At 35.0% G+C, this 23328-nt stretch overlaps 2 long non-coding RNA genes across 5 annotated transcripts in view; both read left to right on the top strand.

Moving 5' to 3' along the window:
• LOC116166656 overlaps positions 1-23328 on the top strand; it is an 82966-nt gene that overhangs the window by 37051 nt on the left and 22587 nt on the right. For all 3 annotated transcript variants that reach the window (XR_004144371.1, XR_004144373.1, XR_004144372.1), the window contains one exon: positions 11376-11425. This is a non-coding gene — a long non-coding RNA (uncharacterized LOC116166656). The remainder of the gene's footprint in view (positions 1-11375; positions 11426-23328) is intronic.
• LOC116166661 lies at positions 13827-18598 on the top strand. 2 transcript variants are annotated; one of them, XR_004144377.1, is made up of 2 exons: positions 13827-17570; positions 17630-18598. It is a non-coding gene; the product is annotated as an uncharacterized LOC116166661 (long non-coding RNA). The 2 variants fall into 2 exon arrangements; XR_004144378.1 differs by having other exon boundaries at positions 13827-17580.

Below are 23328 nucleotides of genomic sequence, written 5' to 3'. Positions count from 1 at the left end.
TCAATATTGTTTAATTATTTTTTTAACGGAAATACATTTTAGAAGAAGAAACGTTCTTAATGAGTGGTGTTTTTCTTGGAAATAGATTTCCGCAAGGTAAGTACACATCCGTGAACGTAGTACACGTTTCGTGAAGCCACCGTTGACAACGTACACATTGAATCCAATCTACCTCCTTTTTTGTCTAGCCGTAATCTTCCCCACAACCAACACACTCGATCGATCCATTTACCATCACGAGATTCATTACAGATATCTTATTCTTCGTTGGAATCGGAGCTGCTATTTGAAGTACCATACGTCGCTTGTTAGATATCTTCTGGGTCGTAACCTGCTTACTGAGCGTTGTATGGAGATTAGGCCGCTTGGCTTTCTCCCAAAAGATGGTTTTGGTAAAAACGCGTACGAGGATCATTATTTTCTTTTTCTTCCTGGGCTTTGACTCGCCTTCATGTGATGGTGAAATGCGCGTCGGTAGGTAAATCCGAAATTTCGCGATTGCGCGAAATAAATTATAAATAGAAAACCTCCACCCTAAACATGCTGCGAGGAACAGTTACGAACACTTCAAACACAAAATATTTCACCATTTTGAAATTAGATAGTAACTTTGCATTCGTTTCAAAACTTGTTTCTGCGTCCATAATCTTTTAGTTTTGGAACGAACACTAACGGTAGGCATGTTTATGGCCATGAATATGCGTAGTAGGGAATCGCATCTGGATTGAAAGGAGTTGCTCTGACTCCAGATATTGAATTTTTTTGGTGTAGCAGTTTTACCCTTCGTTAAGTAAAGGGCCAAACGGATACCTTGTGAGTCTACGTCCTGAGTTGATTTTCTGTCATTTAACCGCAGCGCTGGTAATAATCCGTTTTCATTGATTTGAAAACGGCTCGGTCCAGGGACTGCAGGTAATGCATGCATGCCCATCAAGTATCGGACTTTACCCTCCGGTTTTCTAGGGAGAAAGTGTTCCTGTAGCCAGTCTCAGACATGTAGACTACTAGTGCACCTGGAAGCATTCCCTCCTCAAAATCTGCTTTTTTATTTTTGCCCGTAAATATTGATATCTACTGGAGGAAGAAATTACCCTTCGGCGTTGCAGCATGCCACAACAGTACCTAATGGTCTATCCTATTTCTGAATAGGTGCTCACTCGAACTACTTTAGATCCCTTCCTCGCTACCACTTTCCTAGGACCATTGTTTAATTACAAGCCCGTTTCATCCATATTCCATGTTAAAGATCCAGGTTTGTTGAACAAGTCATTCTCTTCTAAGATAGAGGGATAAAAGTTTGAAATAGTCGCGAATTTCCTTGCGATCCATTCCTTGTGCACGTGCTATAAACTTCTTCAGATATAACTATAGGTACTTATGCTGAATGTATAGCGCATTTCCATAGGGGGTCATGATATTGTTTTGTGAGTACTTATTTGTTTATTTATTTATCCCTTTATTTACCTATCCATAGATATAGATGAATAGATACCTATTCATTTATATGCAATCTCAACCTTACATTTTTTATTACTTTTAATATTTGTTCTACTTAGATTTTCGGGGCCTATCCCTAAAAACCGGGCAAATTCATCTCGTTTAAATTAGAACTGAAATTTAAAATATGGATTTTAATAGAGATCATTTAGGTATTTTAGGAAATTGTGATATCCAGATGTAGTGACATATGGGTTGTCGAGCGTTGACTACGACTAAAAGAGTTACTGATTTAAATCCGGTTGATGGGTAGGCCTTTCAAATATAAAGATAATGTTTATCGCTTTGTTCTTCATCAAATAACATTTGAACTTGATGCCTCCCTGCTGGGTGTGTCAATTCTGTACCGTTTTATAAACACAGAACGCGGTTTCGGACGTAATCAAATGTGATATATTATGATTTTACTACATACACCTAAACCGACACCAATCAATCTTGCAGGGTCCCTAGTATTATCACAAATTATTTTCCTGGACATTTATTTTAGCGCTTCGATCATAATACTTCATCATCCTTTGATCAAGATTCATAATACACGCGGTTATCAAAAATGAATCTTGGTCCACATTAAATGAATGTCTCGGTCACTGAAATAATGCCTTTGGTGCGTAAACGAGGATTTTGACATGATTTTTTGAAACTAGACCTGATCCACAAAAATTATAATATCGATGTCTTGCCCATCCATATAAAGCTATCAATCTTGTTCCCAATGATCTTAGTGCATAAATAAAGAGTTTAAATGTTTTGATCCAATTGCGCGCAGTGCCGACAAAGAAATTAGCATAAATATCTTAAAAAAGCATGGGCATTATAAAGTAGCCTCCAATTTCGCTTAAACCGGAAGTGATACCGGAAGCCTCAATATGCGATCGGATAGATCGTAATGTCACATATAACATTATATTCGACAAATTTTTCCTATCTCACCAAATATAGGTAAAAGAGATATTGACGTGACCCTCTTATCTTGAACGCACTGTATACTGCAATCGTTATTTATCTCTACATTTCCCACCTCATTAAAAATAACTTCTTAATAATGATGTAAAATAAAATCCTAATTAAAATCTGAATAGGGTTCAAAAACGTGTGAATGTGCTTTTAATTCCGAATGGATAGCGTATTACTTGGCTCCATCATTATAAATTTTGACTATAATTTTTTTTTACTTGAAAACAAAATTAATAACAGCTCGGTATTCATATTGGCGTTACCGAGCTAGTAAATTAGAATTTGAATATAAAAGTAGGTGCTTACCTATTTTAATTGCATACATTTTTTTTAATATATAAGAGCTTCCATTTGAAAGTCATTCTTTCCTGTTAGTAATTATTGTACCTATATCCATCGAAAGAAAGCTGTAACATTCAATTAATATCGTAAACTCTGCGTCTGAAAAGTAATGAGTTTAAGCATGTTCATGTATTTTGCTATCTAATTACCATGCCGAGTGTACCCCGTTTTTAATCTAAAATTAATTACGTGACATAAGAGTAAGTAAACAGGAAGTTTTTGTGCTCCTTTCCACCTCAGTCATTTGCATTTAATTAGTAAAGGATTTTATTTTAAAACCCTAAGAAATAATTTTATTGTCTTGCATATTATGTCGTATAAACAGAAAATGGATGCTTTCTAAAACTTTTATGTATATTAAATGAAACGGAAAGCAAGCAGCGATGGCTTTAATTTGGAGAACACCTCAGCTCTACAAGTTCCACAAAGTTATTTCGCTGTATAGCGGACGTAATCATAAGAAGTTACCTACGTTGTGCACAAAACCCTCTCTACTATTTTTTCGACGCAATCTCATTGAATGACTCAAAAATGAACTTATCCGGAGAACAGTTTCTTATTTTTAGAAAATACGTAGGAAGCCCAGAAGTATGCGTAACCTTAAATATATAAGTTGCCTTGTCAGTATACACGTGGTATATAAAGGATCACGTGGTGTAATACTATCACGAAGGTATTTGCCCAATCTCATGAAAAAAATATAGAAAATTCCTAAAACATGAAATGTATCTGTGGCATCACTCTTGACGTAGAATGAAATGTTGCACGAGATACTGAAGATGCCTGTTCTATAATAAGGTACATACATAATACAGGGAATTTAACATTTTTCGTAGCACGAGACTAATTTAAATACTGCGTTGGAGCCCAGTAACTTTTGTTTAAGGCTGCTAATTAAACAAGAACGTGACTTTTTAATTATGTATATTTGCGGTACGTACAAACAGGTCGACAGCGGCTCTTTAAATGGATAAAAGATGCAAGTAAATAAAAATAATCCTATATTTAACGCATGTGTAAAAGGTCGATTTAATAATGATTCGTTTATAACTTGAATCTGCCTTACATGTACAATATGTTAGTCATGCTGTAGGCATCTTTGATCTTAAATAGATCTTGTGTATGTTACCATAAGCTCCACTGTTGACATATGTATACCTCTCTTTTTTAATTAAAATTATAAGATTTCTATACAAAATACCCGCTTGTTTAAAAAGGCTTTCAGCTTTTAGTCGTTAACACAATAATGCCACTTTGTTTATAGAGCGTTATGCACCAATTATTATTTATATCTTTGTTTATTTAACTTTATAATGACTTTTAGAGTTGAGAAAATGACCCGTGGGTAAAAATTGATGTCCTTTATACTTTGGTTGCAGTTAATTTTTTGAAAGACTGTGTAATCTGTAAACACGTTCTTAATTCTGTGTTTTGTGCATGTGTCTATACTAAATATAGTTTATTAATCCTATATAGCTACACGTGAAGGTAGTTTTGTTGAACGCTTCATAATTCAGTATAAACTAACAAAAGCTTCTGGTTCATGCATTTTAATATTCATAGCACACACCTAGTTAAGAAAACGAATGTTGTGTGTAGAATAGCTGTTCATTCATAATTTTTATTATTCAATTTCTTCCAAGAGCACTCATTTCCTAGTCCCTCTACGGTCCTGTCACCTTGCTTTAGAATTTTTTTTCAAATGCTAAAGATGTAGAAAAGGAAAGTGAGCTATTTATGACTGTATTGTATAGGGATCGCTTCCTAGTTCTTGCGTAACCCTTTTCTTTTTTATTTTATCTGATTTGAAGGTTGTTAAACCTTCAAGGCTTTATTTGGGTTGAAAATATATTTATTTATGACCTTCTATATAAATACGACTTAAGTAAGTTAATGCTCCCACATCGCCAGCACGTTGAAAATGTAAAAAAATAACTATACTCTGATGGGAATGTCGAGAATTTTAAATCAATTCTCATTGGTGAACGCTACCGAAATTTATAAGTGAATGTTATTGAATAGTGGATTATTATAGATCAATCAATTCATCTTATTCGCTCAAATCTCAATTTAACCATTCAATAAAACATTTTTATTCAATCATTTAACATATATTTTTCAATCTATAATACCCACCTCATTTTCTATAACTAATTCGGCTATTGGGCGTTCACAATCATTCTAGTCGTAGTCCATTGCGTTTGGTTGACGTCTCTCACGATTACCTCCATCAAACTAAAACTAATAACTAACTTTTTCGACTGGGTTCTTATAATTCAGATTGAGTGCTAGAAGATGGTATATATAGGTAACATACTTTCATATTATAAATTGTTAAATCTTCTGTATATAGGTAAATAAACATGAATCGCCGAAATGTACCTATGTAGGTATGCGACCAACTGCACCAAATTAGATAAATCTTTTTTATTGTGTTTTATATGATCAGGACAATGTTTGTACAAAGATAATTTCCGAAAAAATTGAACGGAAAGATGTAAAAAACAATTTTTCTCTTTTCCGTCATTTATTTAGGTAAATGGTAAAGAGATTTCCCGAAGTTCCCACGGGGAAGGTGTAAAACGGGAACGGTGTACGGGAAATAGGGGATTTCCAAACGGCGTTACGAAGTTCACCGATAATGCTAGTTAAGAATAAAATTCGACGTGTTTTAGGTTTATTTCAATAGTAGGTCCATAACAACGGTTAAAATAATGTATTTAAGACATATAATACCATAATATAATAAATTAAAAATTTATAAATTAGTGTACGGTTAAGCTAATTCATAATTAGTTATATAAACAAAACCCAAGAACAAAAATTAATTAGCAACAGTTTGGCATTTCATAATTAATGAAAACCAAACAATTAAGCATACCTAATATTTATTTTTGCTTATCGTCTTCTCACGCCATTTTCCTCACCGATTATCTCACGATATCCTACTTTTTCGGTATACATGGTTTATTATCAGCAATTCTCCGCCCGTTGAAAATACTTTATTTAAAACTGACTGATGGCAGTTTTCAGAACAGCCTTCATAGAAGGAGTCTGTGGTCACTGATTAAAACAACTTAAAAAAATTTAAACAATTTAGGGATTTAACTGGTCATTGATAAATTATTTGGTTACCAATGACTCGATGATTTTACTTCCAATTATCGGTAATTTGTTTATCGATTACTCCATTACCACGCAATTAGATTAAGCCATTATTTTATTTCTCGGTGGTTATATGACTGATTAAAACCTATACGTACACTATTGTATGATTATATTGAGTATAACAAACAAATTCATTTTGACCAATGACAACATTTCAGGGAGATGCTACTAATTTTGAAAGTGATATTTTTTGTATTTTTCAACCTTCCACGCTTTTAACCCCATTCATAAAAATTTATATACATGGTGAACTTTTGTCTTAAACATTGGATATTTCTCTTCAAAAGCAATATTTTTATGGTATACAAAACTATAAAGTTTGCTACCAATCTACGCTCCCATTTCGGTATGGCATCAGTCTCCGCATCATGTGCCTCATCTGGGGAGAAATGCGAGCAAGTGTTACATGCGTCCATATAGCGGGCTCCAGAAATTCGGATCGGTGGGAGGGACCGCAGGGGTGGTAATCGAGACAAACAAGCAGATTAGGCTAGATGGAAGGTCATGGGAAACCATCACCGAATCTTTCCCCAGGAAGCTTTCGTTGAGATGCAGGCTTCAGTTTAATGGTTGGCCAAACCTAAAAAAGAAGGCAGGATAGATTTAGAAAAGTTTAAAGTATCACAATTATTGCTATAGATTGGTTTAGTGCGCAGGATACGCTCCTTAAACTAACAAATAGTGGGTACCTATAAGTAGGTATATACCTACGAGACAGGGCAAATGCCGAACGACGTAGTACGTAGGCTGATTATGATCCCGAAGAAAGTAGGCGCGGAAAAATGACAACACTTCAGGACAATTAGCTTGCTAGCGCACGCATCAAAAATACTAGCTAAAATAAATTAAACAAATATAGCAAACGAGCTCCTGGGTATGGCTAGCATGTGCAAAACCAAATTTTAAACCTGATGTTAGTTTTGCTTTTACCTATTTAAAGTGTATATGTATGAAATTTCATTTGAATGCCTCCATAAATAAGCTGCACATGTGCAAAACCAAATTTTGAAACTGATGTTAAATTTTCTTTTATTCCAAGTGGCTATGTATCAAATTTCATTTAAATACCTTCATAAATAAGAAAGTTTGTAATTCGGTCTGTAAATGTAAATGTACCAAATTTCATTTAAATCCCCCTATAAATCAGAAAGTTGTCACTGCGCATGCGCAAAACCAAATTTTGAAACTGGCGTTAAATTTACTTTTATTCCAAGTGGCTATGTATCAAATTTCATTTAAATACCTTCATAAATAAGAAAGTTTGTAATTCGGTCTGTAAATGGTCGAGATGCGCAAAGGGCACTGTGAATGCTGATCGATTAGGTTCAACTTTTGGAATTGTGTTTTATATGGCTAAAGCTATGCGCATATTGAATTTCATGCAATTCGGTTCATAACTAACGGAGATGTCAAAAGGGCCTTCCTTATTTTTTGGGCTCCATTGCCAATTCACGAACTCCGATCTACAAATTTGATAAAGAATCCACCTGCAAAATTTCATCGTAATCGGTCCATTCGTTTATGAGTTATCGTGCTAACGGACGGACGGACGGACGGAGAGACACAACAAAATTATAAACGCGCTGGGAGCTCGTTAATAATCTATGACTAAAGGAGCATAGAGGAGAAGATCAAAGGGAGGCTGTCGGATGACCAGCTGGAGTTTAGGAAAAATGATGGCACGCGCGAAGCTACCTATATTAACGCTTAGCACAATCTTAGAGTAGAAGTTACTAGGAAAACAACTTTCGTAGCTTTAGAAAAAGCATTCGATAGGATTAATTGGAACACTATTAGGATAATGAAGGAGGCAAAGATAGCATAATAAAGCTGGGAGGATAATTTACACCCGCTACAAGGAACAGAGAGCGGAAACGTAGAAGGCAAGGAGGCGGAAGCCAATGTGCAGATGGGGACTAGACAGGACGGCGCTTTGTTGAGGAGAGAGCTAGGATAGGAAAAAGATCCGAATAGGAAACCACACTTTAAAGCATGTAAAGTAATTTTTTGTACTCATTGAATGGAAAGATAATGTTTCCAAGCATCCTCGATGCACGGGAAAACGACTTTCCCGCATCGCGGTGTTTTTTAGTTTCCGCTGGACAGAAGGGGTTATCCGCGTTCTTCAGTTGGTAGTACTTATTGAAGTCAACGAACGTCATGTCATGGTTAACTGTCATCTGCTGTAAAATCAATTAAACCGTTGGTTGAGGGTATTTAGTGCGATTAATCGGAAACAGACGTACACTAAGTTTTACGTAAATATATAAACAAGAACTTATAACGCAATCAAATTATTTTTCAGAATTGGAACTCAAGAAAAAGTAAAATTTATTGTTAAAACGTCTTAAAATGTGACCAGTGATATTCTGCAACTATTCGCATATGCAGTTTAAGAAAGCACATATTAACACACACAAAGCTTCCAAGGATTTTAAATGTAACGAGTGTATTTACGCAACTCAAGATATTCAGTGCAAACGATGCAATGCCGTGACCAGTAGCACTCATTGCAAAGGCAAAATATGTATTAACCAAAGATGTGGAAGTTTTAAATGTGACCAGTGCATTATTAAAAGTGGGTAGTTACAAAATTATGTTACCAACCAAACATATGATTGTGTTACCAACTCATGATTAAAAAAAAGCTAATTTACAAAACTTTATTAATTTTGACCTTTTTTTACGCAATTCGTTACAAAAAATATTGTACCTAACTCTTTCGGAAAGAATTTTCCCGCATTCGCACTAAATGCAGCACTCCCTACGGTCGTGCTGCAAACAAAGTGCTCATGCGGGAAAATTAACTTGCCGAACTTGTTAGGTAAATAACTATTGCAATTTAGATACCCAGTAAGGTTAGGTACACAAGACAAAAGTAGACATTCGAAGTGTAGTGCTATAGAAGGATAATGAGGATGGACAGGATAACAAACAAAGTCTTGTGGAGCTAGTACAGGAAAATAGGGAAATGTGGCAAAGTTGGCATATTAAAAAAAGGTCTATTCTTTAATAGTACTTCACAGAAAATAGTGCTTTCTTTCATAAAAAGTGGTCCTCTTAGTTCTGTAGACGCACGTCACTGTAAAAAAATTCATTTACTTATAAATCTTTAATGATTTTTGGTACAATAAATTGCTTTGACGTAACTAACAAAAGAAGTTTTTTTTAACACGAAGTAGTGAAACCATCAAATTAATTAACACAACTATGTTCTTTACTTTCAATTTTTTTCTTAAATTTGATTAGTATACTTTTATAACGCTAGGTAAATACAAAAAAGTGTGATTTTAAGAATTCTAGAAAATGAAAACTAGTTGTTGCCATTAAAAATGCCACTGACCACAAATGTAAAGTATGTAGATTGGTAGCAGGTGTTCCAAACAAAATGTTCACCTTGTATATTGCACACTACTACTTTTGACACATCAGGATTATTAGGGAAAGAATTGGTTCCAAGATGGATCAAGTAAATTTTCATGGAGAGAAGGAGGCACAGTTAGACAGTCACCTACGCCGTAGTCATTGGTAAGACTATACGACTGAATAGTTAAAATGATAATGTGTAATTGCATGAGAGTTGTTTCCTTTCTGGCGGTATTAATGCAATCGTTGTCTTGTCTGGCACTTTTTTTTCAAATGCTCGATTTTCAACTCAAGTCAGGTACGGTCAAAAATCATCATGCTACCTACTTTATTTTGATGGGGGCAGTGCTTTTGAATTGCGGATCTGACCTGACTTGCCAACAACTTCACTCTCAGATCTGATTAGACCCGCGGGCTCTAGGTAGGTACCTACTTGATCCGCGGACCGTGATCTCGAAAGTGTTGTGTCTTTAAAACATCATATTAAGTAGGTATGTTCCTGAATAAGACAGTCCATATATTTATTTTCATAAGTGAAGCATTTTAGTCACAGTCACAGTAATTAGACTATAACCTGGTATAAATGGTAAAAAATGCCGTTTTGAAACTAAAAAAATTCCGACTACTGACACAAATGGTAAAAATGACTTGCATAAGAAAAAACAAAGTTGAGCATAGTTAATCGGAGACGAAATGTCAAGACTAAAAGTTAAAAACTAGCATTTTGTAGAGGGATAAAAGTGGCCATAATCATGTGTCATTTATTTTAAAATATATTTTTCAATATCTTCGGTAATAAATAAAAACGATTTTGCAAAATTTCGTTTTTTTTCAGGATATCTCTGGAAGTAGTAGGAATTTTTTCAGTTTCAAAACGGCATTTCTTAAGGATCAAAATACGCAACTTTGCTAAATTTAAACTACCTGCCTATCTCTTACAGTTTCCGAGATCCCCAGTGTGGCCCTCGAATTTGAATGTCTGTATAGGAATTAGAATTCCAATAAATGATCAAATGTTAGGGAATTCTGTGCCTTTTCCGTTCCAATCTTTCCACCCTTTACACCAAGAAGTTTCATTTCCTCTAAAAACGAAAAGAGTATGCGCTTGATCATACTTCCTGTGATAGGTACTATGGGTTGACCCTAATCTAGTTCCTCCTTACAAGGTCTCTACGATATAATTCTTCACTCAAAGCTATTCGCTCAGCAGGAGCCATTGATCATAATACCTAGTTAACTTTATATTATACCTATAGGTATAGGTATATTAACATGGACAATGCTGATGTATGATATCGAAAAGTTCCAGCTTTAAATTTTTAATAAAGGTTTACACATTGGAAAGTGGCATAGATATATTTAGATTTTTACAATCCTATATTTATATATACCTACCTACTTACATATTGATTCATTAGGTAGGTACCTAACTTACTTAGTGCACTAGGTTGAATAATAATCGCTCAACTGGATAAGCTATTGGTATGAATTGATTATAAATAAAATATGCACTCAAACTGAAAGGGCGACTTGGTTTCATTCACCCTATGCAAAGTAGGTAGGTAGGTATCTACCTCGCACGGATATATGTTAGGTGAATTTCAAGCAGTTCCAATTCCTTATTATGAATATACTTACCTATCCTTTAGCTCAAAGTAATTAATGACTCTATATGCATATATAGGGGTACCTATATACTTCATCTGCATGCATAAAATTATCGTTGTAATTTATCCCCTCAGGTGATCTCTAAATGAGGAAATCTGTGAAAAGTTTTGTTGTTGGTCTAACACTATACTAACTTATCTGGTTTACAGATAATTATCCCAACTTTACGAACTTAACCTCCCGGTAAACATCCTGTAAATGCGCAATTTCCTCTCTTCCGAAATCCCGCATAAATTTTCCATAAGAAACGTATGCAAACGTAAAACGTGTACCTATAGGTATGTTCCACTTTGCCCGCATGAACAGAAATAAACATAATCTTTAATATACCTATCATTCCTACTAGGTCATGTCTAACTTTAAAATATTTTTTTCAGTGGCAAAGGGGCGGCTCCACTGAAACAAGCCGCGCGACGACTGCTTTTGGGTAAGTTATACATAGAGAACATACCCACACCACCCACTTTTCATTCGAATGGATAATGTATATTCATCCCTCATTTTGCCGCATTACCTCCAGACAATTGATTACTTACGTTAGACTAAGATTTACTCGGATTTTGCAAATGATTTTGTTTATATGACCTACATTTTGGGAAATCGGTATGATACATTTAGAACATTATTTTTATTCTTCTCTTCAGTATGTTTACAAGTTGCAAATTTCGAAACGGAATTATGATAATGGTCTGACCGGCAATGTCTCTAATAATAATAAAAGGGATAAGTGGTCAGGGACATATTTGACAACTAACAAATATCAATAATATCCATGTTTTTAAAGTGCGAGCTTTCGTACGAAACTATCTTTACATGATCGTTTAAATTGGATATAGTTTTAACTTCGTATCTACTCACACAGCTAATTTGAACAAAAATCCTAGCAGTCTCAATCGTAATTTTCCGGTTAACTAGCATCAGATAATAATTTTAAGCCATTTGTGATACGTTTATTATTTTAGCCAGGTCTAAAGACATCAGTAGGTACTCAAGGCCCAGGGGGATATAACGTAGGTATATAAACTACCGTGCATGTGTACGCGGTGATAATTCTTCACCCACATTAACTGCTTTGACTTTAATTTTGTACATGCAGGGATTTGCTGCGCTATATTTGTTGTTTTACTATATTTGAAAGCGATTTATCGTATTATTCTTACCACAAATATATTTTGTGTTTATCTGGATCCAACAAATGAGGGGTACAAAATGTATACAAATTGGGACAATAGTAATGATTTGTTTCAAGATAAAATAAACGTGCACCCTCTTATCACCAAAATAAATAACATAGTCAGGCAAATTGCGATGGTAATTGCAAGCGGGAATTTGTGTGCAAAACTTTTGAGTAATTTTAATCAAACGTGGGATGTGTGTAGACGTATGCCTATACCTACAGGGTGGACTTCTACCTACAGACTGTGCCAATTATAGGTATATTATTGGTAAAATTAGACACAGATGTATAGCGCCATTTAACATACATTGCTATAGGTATTTAGTTTGCATTTTAAATTTGTCATTAATAAATCGTAATGACCTATAAAGTCATTGTCATCTAAATTGCTTTAACTTAATTCGTGTATACAAGTAACTTTTTAGCGCATTTTCCAACGAAGTCGACTGCGCTATATTGCAGCCACTTTCTCTGTCCGTCCGTCTGTCCATCTGTCCGTCTATCCGAAGCCTTAACTACTTCTACAGTTTTCAAGATACATATTTAGTTCGTTCTTTTTGCATTCGGTAGCGTATTGCTCTGGCACCTTACCTAAGGGAAATTTTGACGATTAAACTGCGCATACCAAAAATGCTTTTAGTAAAAGCAAACGTATCGTATAGGTATTGCAAAAATCAGATTAATATGCGCCTGCGCAGGATGTCTTATTTATCGCCATATCTTTTTTTAATCACAGATGTTTCTCTTAAAGACAAACATATCTGATATTGCAAACATGAAATTTCACCTTATATTCCTCCAATAAAGAAAAACATAACGCACATAGCTATGGCCTTTTGGGAAGTACAGATCAGCCTTAGGGCGAAAACCTTTCTACTTGTTTTTACTATATTCTCTATTGGAGGGGATCATTTTCAATACATGTAGAGACACTTTCCTTAGTTTTTCTAACATTTTGGCAAGTTATTTTCAAGTAATTCAAACCTTCCTCAAGTTCGTCTCTTTCATGTTCTTTTATATCCTCACATTTTCCTCGAGTCAATCTCTAAAATTTCTTCTTCAATTTAGAATTTAACGGTAACTATTTATAATTTCTTATACACTTTTTAATGTACAGTTTCCAGCTCGGCCTGAGGATGACTTTTTGTCGAAATCGATCGCCGTCAGAAATAATAAAAACTGTTTGAGTTTCAATTTCACTTCATTTTTCCATTAATTCTTCAGGTTAGTTTAATTTGCGTTCAAATATCTTCCTAGTTCCTATATTAAGGTTCCCAACGAATTGTTCTCAATTTCTTGTCACTTTTTCGTTCACTTCTTAACTTCTTCTTTTCAACCTTTTCATAAACCAACTTTATCTGAAGCTCCCATACAGCATTCTTTCAAAGTTTCACTAAAGTTTTTCTCAATTTTTTCTTCAAATAGGCGCATTATGTGCAAAATAACAATGCATCACAGCATGGGGAAATCGGAAACCATATGAGATACAGTCGGTTAAATTAGAAAAAAGTTGCGTATTTTATATGGATTAGTAAATTGATGTTTTAAAAATTCGGAAATTCTGATCCGTTCCGAAGATATTCGAAAGAATCCGCAATTAAATAACTGTATTCGTTTTTATTTTTTGCCCCCCCCCCCCCTCCCCATGATTCAGTTGTATTTTTTTTAATTCATAGATACGTAAAATTAATACTTATTATAATTAATTTCTTAATTCTCGAACTCAGAGTAAGTTTGAATCTGAATATAAACGTAGGTACCTATATTTTGTGGGATAAGGTAATTTTCGCTGTGCATAGTATGAAGTGAGAAAAAGGTTTGTTTTTAAATTTTTTACATTAGTACGTACCTATAGTATAGGTGTTGACAAAATTTCAAAATAATTCATTGATGGCTGTAAAAAATGCTACTCAGTACAGTAGGTATGTACCTACCTATACTTTTTTCCCGGTTCATATAAAAGTAGGTACGAAGTGGATGAAATGATGATGATCGTGGACACCATCTTGTCAGCTTAAAAAACGCGTGTCTTTGATATCTTTGCAAACACATGTGTCAGAAAAAAAAATTTCGTTATTTCGGTTTTTTTTCGAATAGGTAGGTAGATAGATACCTACCTATACCTATACCTTCGAAACTGATCGGAATTTCCGAATTTTTAAAACAACAAAATACGCAACTTTTCTTTAATTTAACCCACTGTGTTCCTATCTCTGATATGGTTTCCTATTTCCCCATGCTGTGCTTTCTTACCTATAGGTACAATTTCTTTCAAGTTCGTATAAAAAAAGGAACTTTGTCCCCATTTAACTCACCTGTATCTCTCACCGTTACGGAGATCCCAATGGTGAGCCACGAATGTGAACCGCCCTGTATACATAACAAATTTGAAGTAGATTTAGTTTCAGATAATTGATATTTCCAAGACTTTGTGTAGGTACCAAGAGAGGGATAATAAATAAATCAATAAATAAATAAAATAAATGTAGTTATACCTACCCTGAATTTACTTGTATTGAAGGTACCTAATTGTGATAAAATATAAACATTTCAGGCCTTACATTTACATATATTACAAGGAACAATATAGGTATAGGTATATATGGATTATTTGAATCAAACTTGAAACGAATACTAAAACGTTAGGATAGCAAATGAAATGTCATCAGCAGAATGAAAATTGTTGGTTTCTATAGGTAGACTCACCTATACCTAGTAGGTAGGTAATATAACATGTACCTAGTAGGTACCTATTTATTTAAATATACGAGTACTTATAGGTAGGTACCTAGTTAGTCTCAGTTAAAACCTTGTCTTTGTACCTATGTGTATGTATATAGAGACCTATTTAATAAATGAATTGCTACTGAAATAGCACAGAAAAGTCGCCAATCGCATCAAATTACCTTCCCTATAACTAGAGAAGATGCCAAAACTGTAACAATAAATTATGTCCACTTAATTAATCGTTACAAAATATTTTGTATTACATTTTTCAAATTTTTACTGTTAGGTATAGTTCTTACTGCATAATGTAAGTAGATAGATAGGTAGGTAGGTAGGTACCTATGCGATGAGTGATATCCTAGGTATATTAAATAATTAAACATAAGTATACTTGGAGTGAATGTTTACTGTAGGTAGGTACATAAAGCTGGTTTTCTAATATATTTTTTAAATAAATATCTTTAACCTTACCGTCTAGCCTAAATTGTTGAACGGTGTAAAACAAAATGGCGTGATATCGATGGCGCAGGGGTGTGCGCATGCCCCATTGTAACAGAATCTTAATAATCTATTTAACGTGGCTTTTTATGTGTAGGTATATAGCTTTATAGATCATAATAGGTAGCTGCAAAATGCCTATTGGGTACCTACCTACCTATACAAAATAAACTCAGAAAAAACCGTCTTTCACACGCAGCTCAGAATACTCCTTTTAATGCACTTACTGTAATCCATTTGGATACATTTTTTGCAAGTTGATACTTTCCAGTTTCTAGTCGTGCACAGGGTTCTGTAATCCTCCATTTGTATATAGGAGATAAATACGTACCTAGCTACATGTTAAAAGTTGATTTTTTTAAACGGAACAGTATATTCTTTAAAATCCATTTTTGAATTTTGTGGCAAATTTTACGCATAGGTACTTAGGTAATAGGTACATGCAAGTACTTAGGTTGTTGACATTATTTAACAAAACGTTGGTATAATGAGTTAAAGTATAAGTAGGTAGGTAGGTACCTATAGGTACACCGCATCAATCTCCCATAACTGCAATATCGCGGCCTCTTCAAAACTTGTAGGTAATAATTCGTCTATTTTTTAAAATCCCTTTAATTATGAGTGTGATGTATAAATGATATTTTGCAACTTTATAGTTTAAAAACAAAGTTTATATCCTTGGGGGCATCGTTTTTTAACAGTGACACACATTTTGATGTTTTGACGACTTTGCCACTTTCTTTAAACATCATAAACCGACTTATTTCATGCGTAGGAAAGTGTTGTCGCGTGTACGGAAGCACAGAAGCATTCAAGATTATGTTGTGTGAATACGGTGGTTTTTTATGGGCCGTTGTATATCTTCTAGCATCGTATAAATCTATTATCTCTCTTTAAAAATTGCGTCGGTAATGAATATATCTCATAAAACTGTCGAAAACATTTCATTCATGGTGTCTACCGAGAGTTGTAAAGTTGTAAGTAATATCAAACCCATCCGAAATTAGTAGAATGTCCTACATTTACAAATTACACTATAACGACCATAAAAACGCAATAAACGCGGCGAATAAAACGGTTAAGGCAGGTCAGGACGCGGGTCGTAAAACACTGTTATAGTCAGGAGTCGTACGCCGTAAAAGCACCGCACCCAGTATTTTATAGACATCGGCCTAACAACACTAGTTAGTAGACTTCCTTCCGGTTTAGTTGTGAAGTATCTGCGACCTTGAACTTGATTTGTTATTATTTATTTAAATCATAATTAGGTGATATTCTAGTGTGGGTTCAGAAATTTGACATGGAGGTTATCGCGCCAATCTGAAAGTCAAATTTTTCAAGATGATCTTAATTCGTTGCTTAAAGTTTAACAAGTTAGATATTATAGTCATTTTACCACTGAGTTCATCAATTTTTGCATAATAGGAAGTTGTAAATAATAATATTTCATTTAGTGACTGTTTACACCTACACACGTCAACAACCTGTTACTGATTGTCTCAGACAGTATTTCATTGACTCTTAAAATTTTACGAGGCATAAAAGTAACCGTTTATGAGATACTTTCACAGCACCTAGACTATGGCTTTTAGAACGCCGGTGGTTGCACACCTTTAAGTGTGAATTTATAAATGCAATTGAAGCCATTTTTACGAATCTAATTATAAAATATAGGTATGCGTTGGCAGCACACGTCAGTCACCAGAAGCCAGAAAAGTAGGTTCTCCCTTTCTTATTACTTTTATTTAAAAACGTTCTATGTAAATTCCTTACATTTATTTTTACCTTGGAATAAATACTTGAACTTCTCTATTTTCCATGTCAATAATTGGCTTGATTGCTTTATTTTGCTTCCCCTCCAGTTGCGTGGGTGTATCTTATTGATATTATGGACCGTCCCAAATCGCGATGGCCGACCGGGGAGAGCTTAAATTCTACTGATTGGTTGGTTGAGGGATAAAAAAAAGGCAGAGCTTTCCAACCATTTATTATGTAAAATGTGGAGAAACCATAATGGCAGTTCAGCGTAGGGCCAATCAGAATTTTCGACTACAAGTTTAGTTTGGGTTCTGCAGGATGCCATAGAAACGATCCGCGTGAGTGTACGTAGTTCAGCTTTGCAATAACAGAGGGTAGCACAGAATGAAGCGGTTCCTATTTGAACTGAAGGGTAACTTTTTGTAATTACCGTGTAATCGTAAATGAAAGATTTACGTAACTTTATTATAGGTATACCTAGTAGACTTGGATTAATGTAAACATAAAGACGGTACCAGGTACTTGTGGGGCACGTGAGCTATACCTGACTAATAATTTTCCGTTAAATCGATGACAGAAGAATGATTTAAACTGAACGGACGATTAAATCAATAAATTGTACTTTATAGCGGTAGCTAATACGGGTTTCTATACGAAAAATTAATCTCTCGCGCTTTTTCCGCATTGCGCCCCATCTAGCGCAAACGCCTAGGTGGGTATACAAACCTTCACGCACTTTTTTACCACCTCTATTCTCCATCAATCACACTGACATTTAGTTTTCTGCTTTTCATAACTCATCATGAATTTAAAAAGACGGAACATGTTTTTTTATTGCTAGTTTATGTTTCTAGAATCCGTTTTAGACGTTAAGATAAATATTATGAATTCTGACGGGTTTTTAAGGGGATGTAAACACTTGTTATTTTCTAATCCAAAATGTTTTGCTATTTTTCAGAATATTCGGCCATTTCCTATATGTTTACTTTTTAATACCTACAACCGTGTTTCTACTTATAGAAAATGTACCTACATACCTACCTACACCTAAGACTGAATGATGGGATTAACTTTTAATACGATCCTTACAATTAGATTAATTAGAACAGAAACACATGTTGATTCCATTATAAACGTTTAGTACCTATATAAGTCGGTAGGTAGGTACCTACTTAATACTTATTTCAAAAAATGTACTTAATTTCCATGTCTAATATAGCTAACACATAAAAGCTGATTTTGTGATGTCCTACGAGTTAAGAGCCGAAACCAATCAGAAAAGCAATAATGTTAAGTTTCATATATGTAACCAGTCTGTAGTTTTTATGTATGTTATGGTTCATTTCTTTAGTTGACAACGTTACAAGTCTTTGCTGTCATAAAAAGTTTTACATATATAGCGGGTTGGTTTCGGAGTAATAGTCTTCTAAAAACTGTTGTTTTCTTGTAGCTATCGCTCAGTTTAAATTACAACAAAGTGCTTTCTAATTTTAGGAAAAATGTTAGGGTTAGGCTGAATTTTTAAGTTCACAAAAATATACGATAAGAAGGTTATTCTGTTTTCCTCTTTACACATTAGGTGGAATTTAAGAAATTTTACTTTTTAAAAGGATTTGTACCAAATAAATAACTACTGAAGTAATAGGTTCACTGTATTTTTTATTTTCTTATTTACGCTTTACTAATTTTTGCTGTCGAGTCACCTTTGGAATTTTTGTTTACTTGGAAAATCGTATAGGTACCTACCTACTTAACTTGAACTTCCAAAGGCGACCCGACAGCAACTCATATTTTTGATCGCTCGTTATACCTACTCTTGGCAACTCCAGTCTGAAATCTGTCCTATTGAGGTTGTCCCTTTTTTCTAAGTTGGGCTAAATTTTGAAATACACAATTCAGTAACTCAAAATTATACCTACTTAGGCACCTACTATCAGTAACTTTTTTTTAGCTATATGAGATTGATACATTAGCATAGGTACCTAAAGGGAGCATTTTTAATCAAAATGTTCAAATCAGAAACATAATTGAATATCTATCAGGTTACTGCGATATCAATTTTGAATCTAAATTAAAATTTGGTAAAAAAAACTTTAACACAGATTCTATCATCATTTATATAGAAACGAAGCAACAGGGTATTGAAAATTGTTGCTTTCTCATTGAAAATTTTTAAAATCCACAAACAGAAAACTGTGCTAAAGCGGGCATTTTGAAAAATGGCGGTTAAATACGGGATTTAGGTATTACTTAGTCATTGAGTTTCGGAAAAATTATTTTTAACAAAAGTTGTTTGTTATGTACCTATTTATCTACATCTTTTGTTACTAGATATCACTTTTTTTGTGTGCCCACCTATATTTTCATAAACTGCTGCTTTGCATAATTGTTGTATGGACCTTAAATAATGATTTGACCCATAGTTCCTGAAATTTCATCCCTTAGGATTGCAATTTCAGGGCGGGGGTTCAAGTTTCATGTGAAAAATGTTGGAAAAAGTAAATTTAGCCACCAAGGCCTGTTTGTAGTCACCGCCGCAAGATTCTAACCTGTGGAAAGCAACGCAATGCAATGGTCAGAATTTCCGAACAACCACCGGAAGTCATGATAGACCTCCATTTTTAAAAATGACCGCCAAAAAGTGAAACTTAATGCTGAGCCCAAATGTTGGAGTGTTGGGTATCATTTCAAATGTTTTTGAGGTCTCTGAATACGTCTGTTGCCACAAAAATACGAATAAACACACCATATGGCCTTTCGGCCGCGATATAGAGAAATATCGAATAGGCAGTGGATGGCAAGTTTTATGAAAATAGGATGTGGCTAGGCAAGTTTCAAGTTTTCGAAATTAATGATAACATATTAACGTATGTATTGATTTTAATGTAAATTAATTTCTATTTGTGGACATGTGCATGTCGGTGCTAATCATATCGACATATGCCGCATTTATCCAAAGCTCTGCAAGAACTCCAGATCTCGGGGTGAAGTGTCCAGAGCGGTTTCCACTGGTCCTTCTCCTTAGTCCAGCCCCACATTGCTGGTGTTGGGGGACTGCAGCCTGCCCCAGATGTGGCCTGCCTGGTACGCAGACCGTTCGACGTGTTGCACCAGGGCACCACGATTTGAAGGGATAGCGCCTACGTGCTTATGCTGTGTAGCAAAAAGGTGTTTCAGCGCCTGATCAACACTAGTACATGAGCCATCCCGCACACCGTATAAAGATTGTAAACCTTTACAAAGCTTGCATGATCTCAGCGTCAGATTCTTCATGTAGTGGCCAAGCAAGCCTGCCGAATGCACCTATGGCCGTTTCGTCCTGCCACGCAGCCCACGCTTAACGCTTCCCTTTGGATCCAAAGAAAGACACCGTGTCGCAGCCGGTGTACGCATGGAAACCTCTCAATGCGACTGATTTCGCCTCTCCGAGACATTGAGCAATGCCATGCAGACTGATGTAGCGACGATGGAGTCCAGATCCAAAGAGAACATATAGTTCTTTGAACCCCTTCTCTTTCAGTTCGAAGAAGAACGAAATCACCAGGATCAGAACATCGGTGTCAGTGCTCCGGATCACAACACGTTCTGCACCGTGGACCACCATATCCTTGGTGTGCAGGATGATGCGGCCATCAGCTTCCTCCTTATGTCTGCACGGAACACCGTGTAGGCTAGTGGAACCATGTAGACGAAGAGCGTTTCGTCCAAGCAGATCTAGAGTTCTTACAGAGTTTTGGATAAATGCGGCTGCCCAACGGGCTGCAAGACGTAGCGATGCTGTTGCCGCCGGTTCCAACTGCCGTGTATCTTGACGTGCAGAAAGTGCAAAGGACAATGCTCTAACCAGACAGAAATTGACCCCGACCAAGATATTGAGGATATGTCGATATGATTAGCACCGACATGCGCATTAAAATAGAAGTTAATTTACATTAAAATCAATACATACCTTAATATGTTATCATTAATTCGAAAACTTGAAACTTACCTAGCCACATCCTATTTTCATAAAACATCCATTGTCTATTCGATATTCTCTATATAGCGGCCGAAAGGCCATATGGTGTGTTTATTCGTATTTTTGTGGCAACAGACGTATTCAGAGACCTCAAAAACATTTGAAATGATACCCAACACTCCAACATTTGAGCTCACCATTAAGTTACACTTTTTGGCGGCCATTTTTAAAAATGGAGGTCTATCATGACTTCCGGTGGTTGTTCGGAAATTCTGACCATTGCATTGCGTTGCGTTCAACAGGTTAGAATCTTGCGGCGGTAACTACAAACAGGCCTTGGTGGCTAAATTTACATTTTTCACATGAAACTTGAACCCCCGCCTGAAATTCCAATCCTAAGGGATGAAATTTCAGGAACTACGGATCAAATCATTTTTTAAGGTCCATACTACAATTATGCAAAGTGGTATGCTTGCATCATTAAATGCACCATTCCTATGAAAATCGTCGTGTACCGCCAGCACTATAGGTATAGGTACACGTTAAGAATATTGAATAGCCGCCGTACTGGAGGAAGTGACGCCAAAAGTCAAATGCCTTGCTGTTTCGATATGATGCTATCATATTGAGACGCATGTATAACCATACATATTCATTACAAAATTTCTATCGGTTATAGTAGGATTCAAAAAATGTATCTTCACTGATTTCAGAAACAATATCGCAAATAGTTATAGGTAAGTAAGTGAGTCTATTTACATTTTGTATACGGACTAAAAGTACGATACCATTTAAAGCAGCTATCGTCGATTGCACAAAAAATGGTAGGTACCTATACCTATGTAGATAATTAAATTACATTATAAACATGTTTTTTTTTAAAATTAAACAAAAATTTATTAAACAGCTTTTTATGGTATTAAAAATGGTAAAAATTGTAATTCTTCATGGTCAAAGGGGGTATATTTTTTTTTAATTAGCAACCACTAGTTTTCATTACATATTCTCGAAGGATATTTTTTTATATAGTACCTAGCATAGCTATTGCGATCACCATGTTTTAGACATGTCAAAATCTCATTAATCTCATCAAATGTCAACATTTTGCTGTTAAACTTTTAAAGAAAAACATTTTTTCGATCTGTGTGTACGTACGGGCGTATACGTTGACTATTTTCCGAGGTAACGGTTCGACTAATTTTATTCAAATTTTCGATACCTATGTATATTAGCCATACACGGAAACGAAAAATAACGGGCCAGATTTTTGAAAAAAAAAACTTTGGAGCGCTGCAATGGCAATGGCATTGAATTTTTAGATATATTAAATACCTTATTTTTCCGTCTATAATAATCTACGAAAGTTGTGCCAGGTTTTATTACAAAAAACGAAGAAATATACCTAAATGTCAAAGTTATGACTTAAATATTTTTTTCGCCAAAACTAAATTAAATCTAATTAGGAATTACGATTATTAATTATATGCATTGAATAACGAAATTAGAATGTTGCCATATGTGACATTAAAATAAAATCTAAAATCAATAGACAACCATGGGTAAAAAATAAAAAAAAAAGGTACAACGGCACGTGGTGTTCCGAAGCGGCCACTCATCCACAAGTACTGATCACGCCCGACGTTGCCGAATGTTGCTGATTGGTAGGGAGTGGGCTTTTTGTTCCCACTTCCTGATGGGCCTTTTGGGGTCCAGTCCAACACTGGCACACTCAAAGACACAACCGTTTTCCTCAATTTCAATTTTTCGCTTTAATTTGATTATGTAATAATATACATAGGTATTACTTTTCCCATCTGTTGTAGGTACCTACCCAAAAAGGTACCTATACATTTTAAGGATTGTGGAATGAAAACTAGCGGTTGCCATTAAAAAGATAAACCCTCTTGACCATGAAGAAGTACACCACGCCACTGACCACAGATTTAAAGCTCGTAGATTGCGGTATAGCAAACGTCTTATAGTTTTGGATACCATAAAGAGCTTCTTTAAAAAAATCATTGTTTTAAATATAAATTCAGTGTTCCAGACAACACTTTCAACCTGTATAATCATGATTCGTTTTGACACTAGGTATAATGAAATATGTAAGCAAATATAAGCGACTACTAATATACTACCTACAAATGATTATGCATTGTAAACTCTAGGTACATGTGGCATTAGCCAGGCCATTTTCTATAATCATCTAAAT

The sequence above is a fragment of the Photinus pyralis genome, unplaced genomic scaffold, assembly GCF_008802855.1.
Source record: "Photinus pyralis isolate 1611_PpyrPB1 unplaced genomic scaffold, Ppyr1.3 Ppyr1.4_LG3b, whole genome shotgun sequence".
Lineage (NCBI taxonomy): Eukaryota > Metazoa > Arthropoda > Insecta > Coleoptera > Lampyridae > Photinus > Photinus pyralis.
Note: the sequence above shows the minus strand (reverse complement) of the source record. Positions and strands in the feature narration are given on the sequence as shown.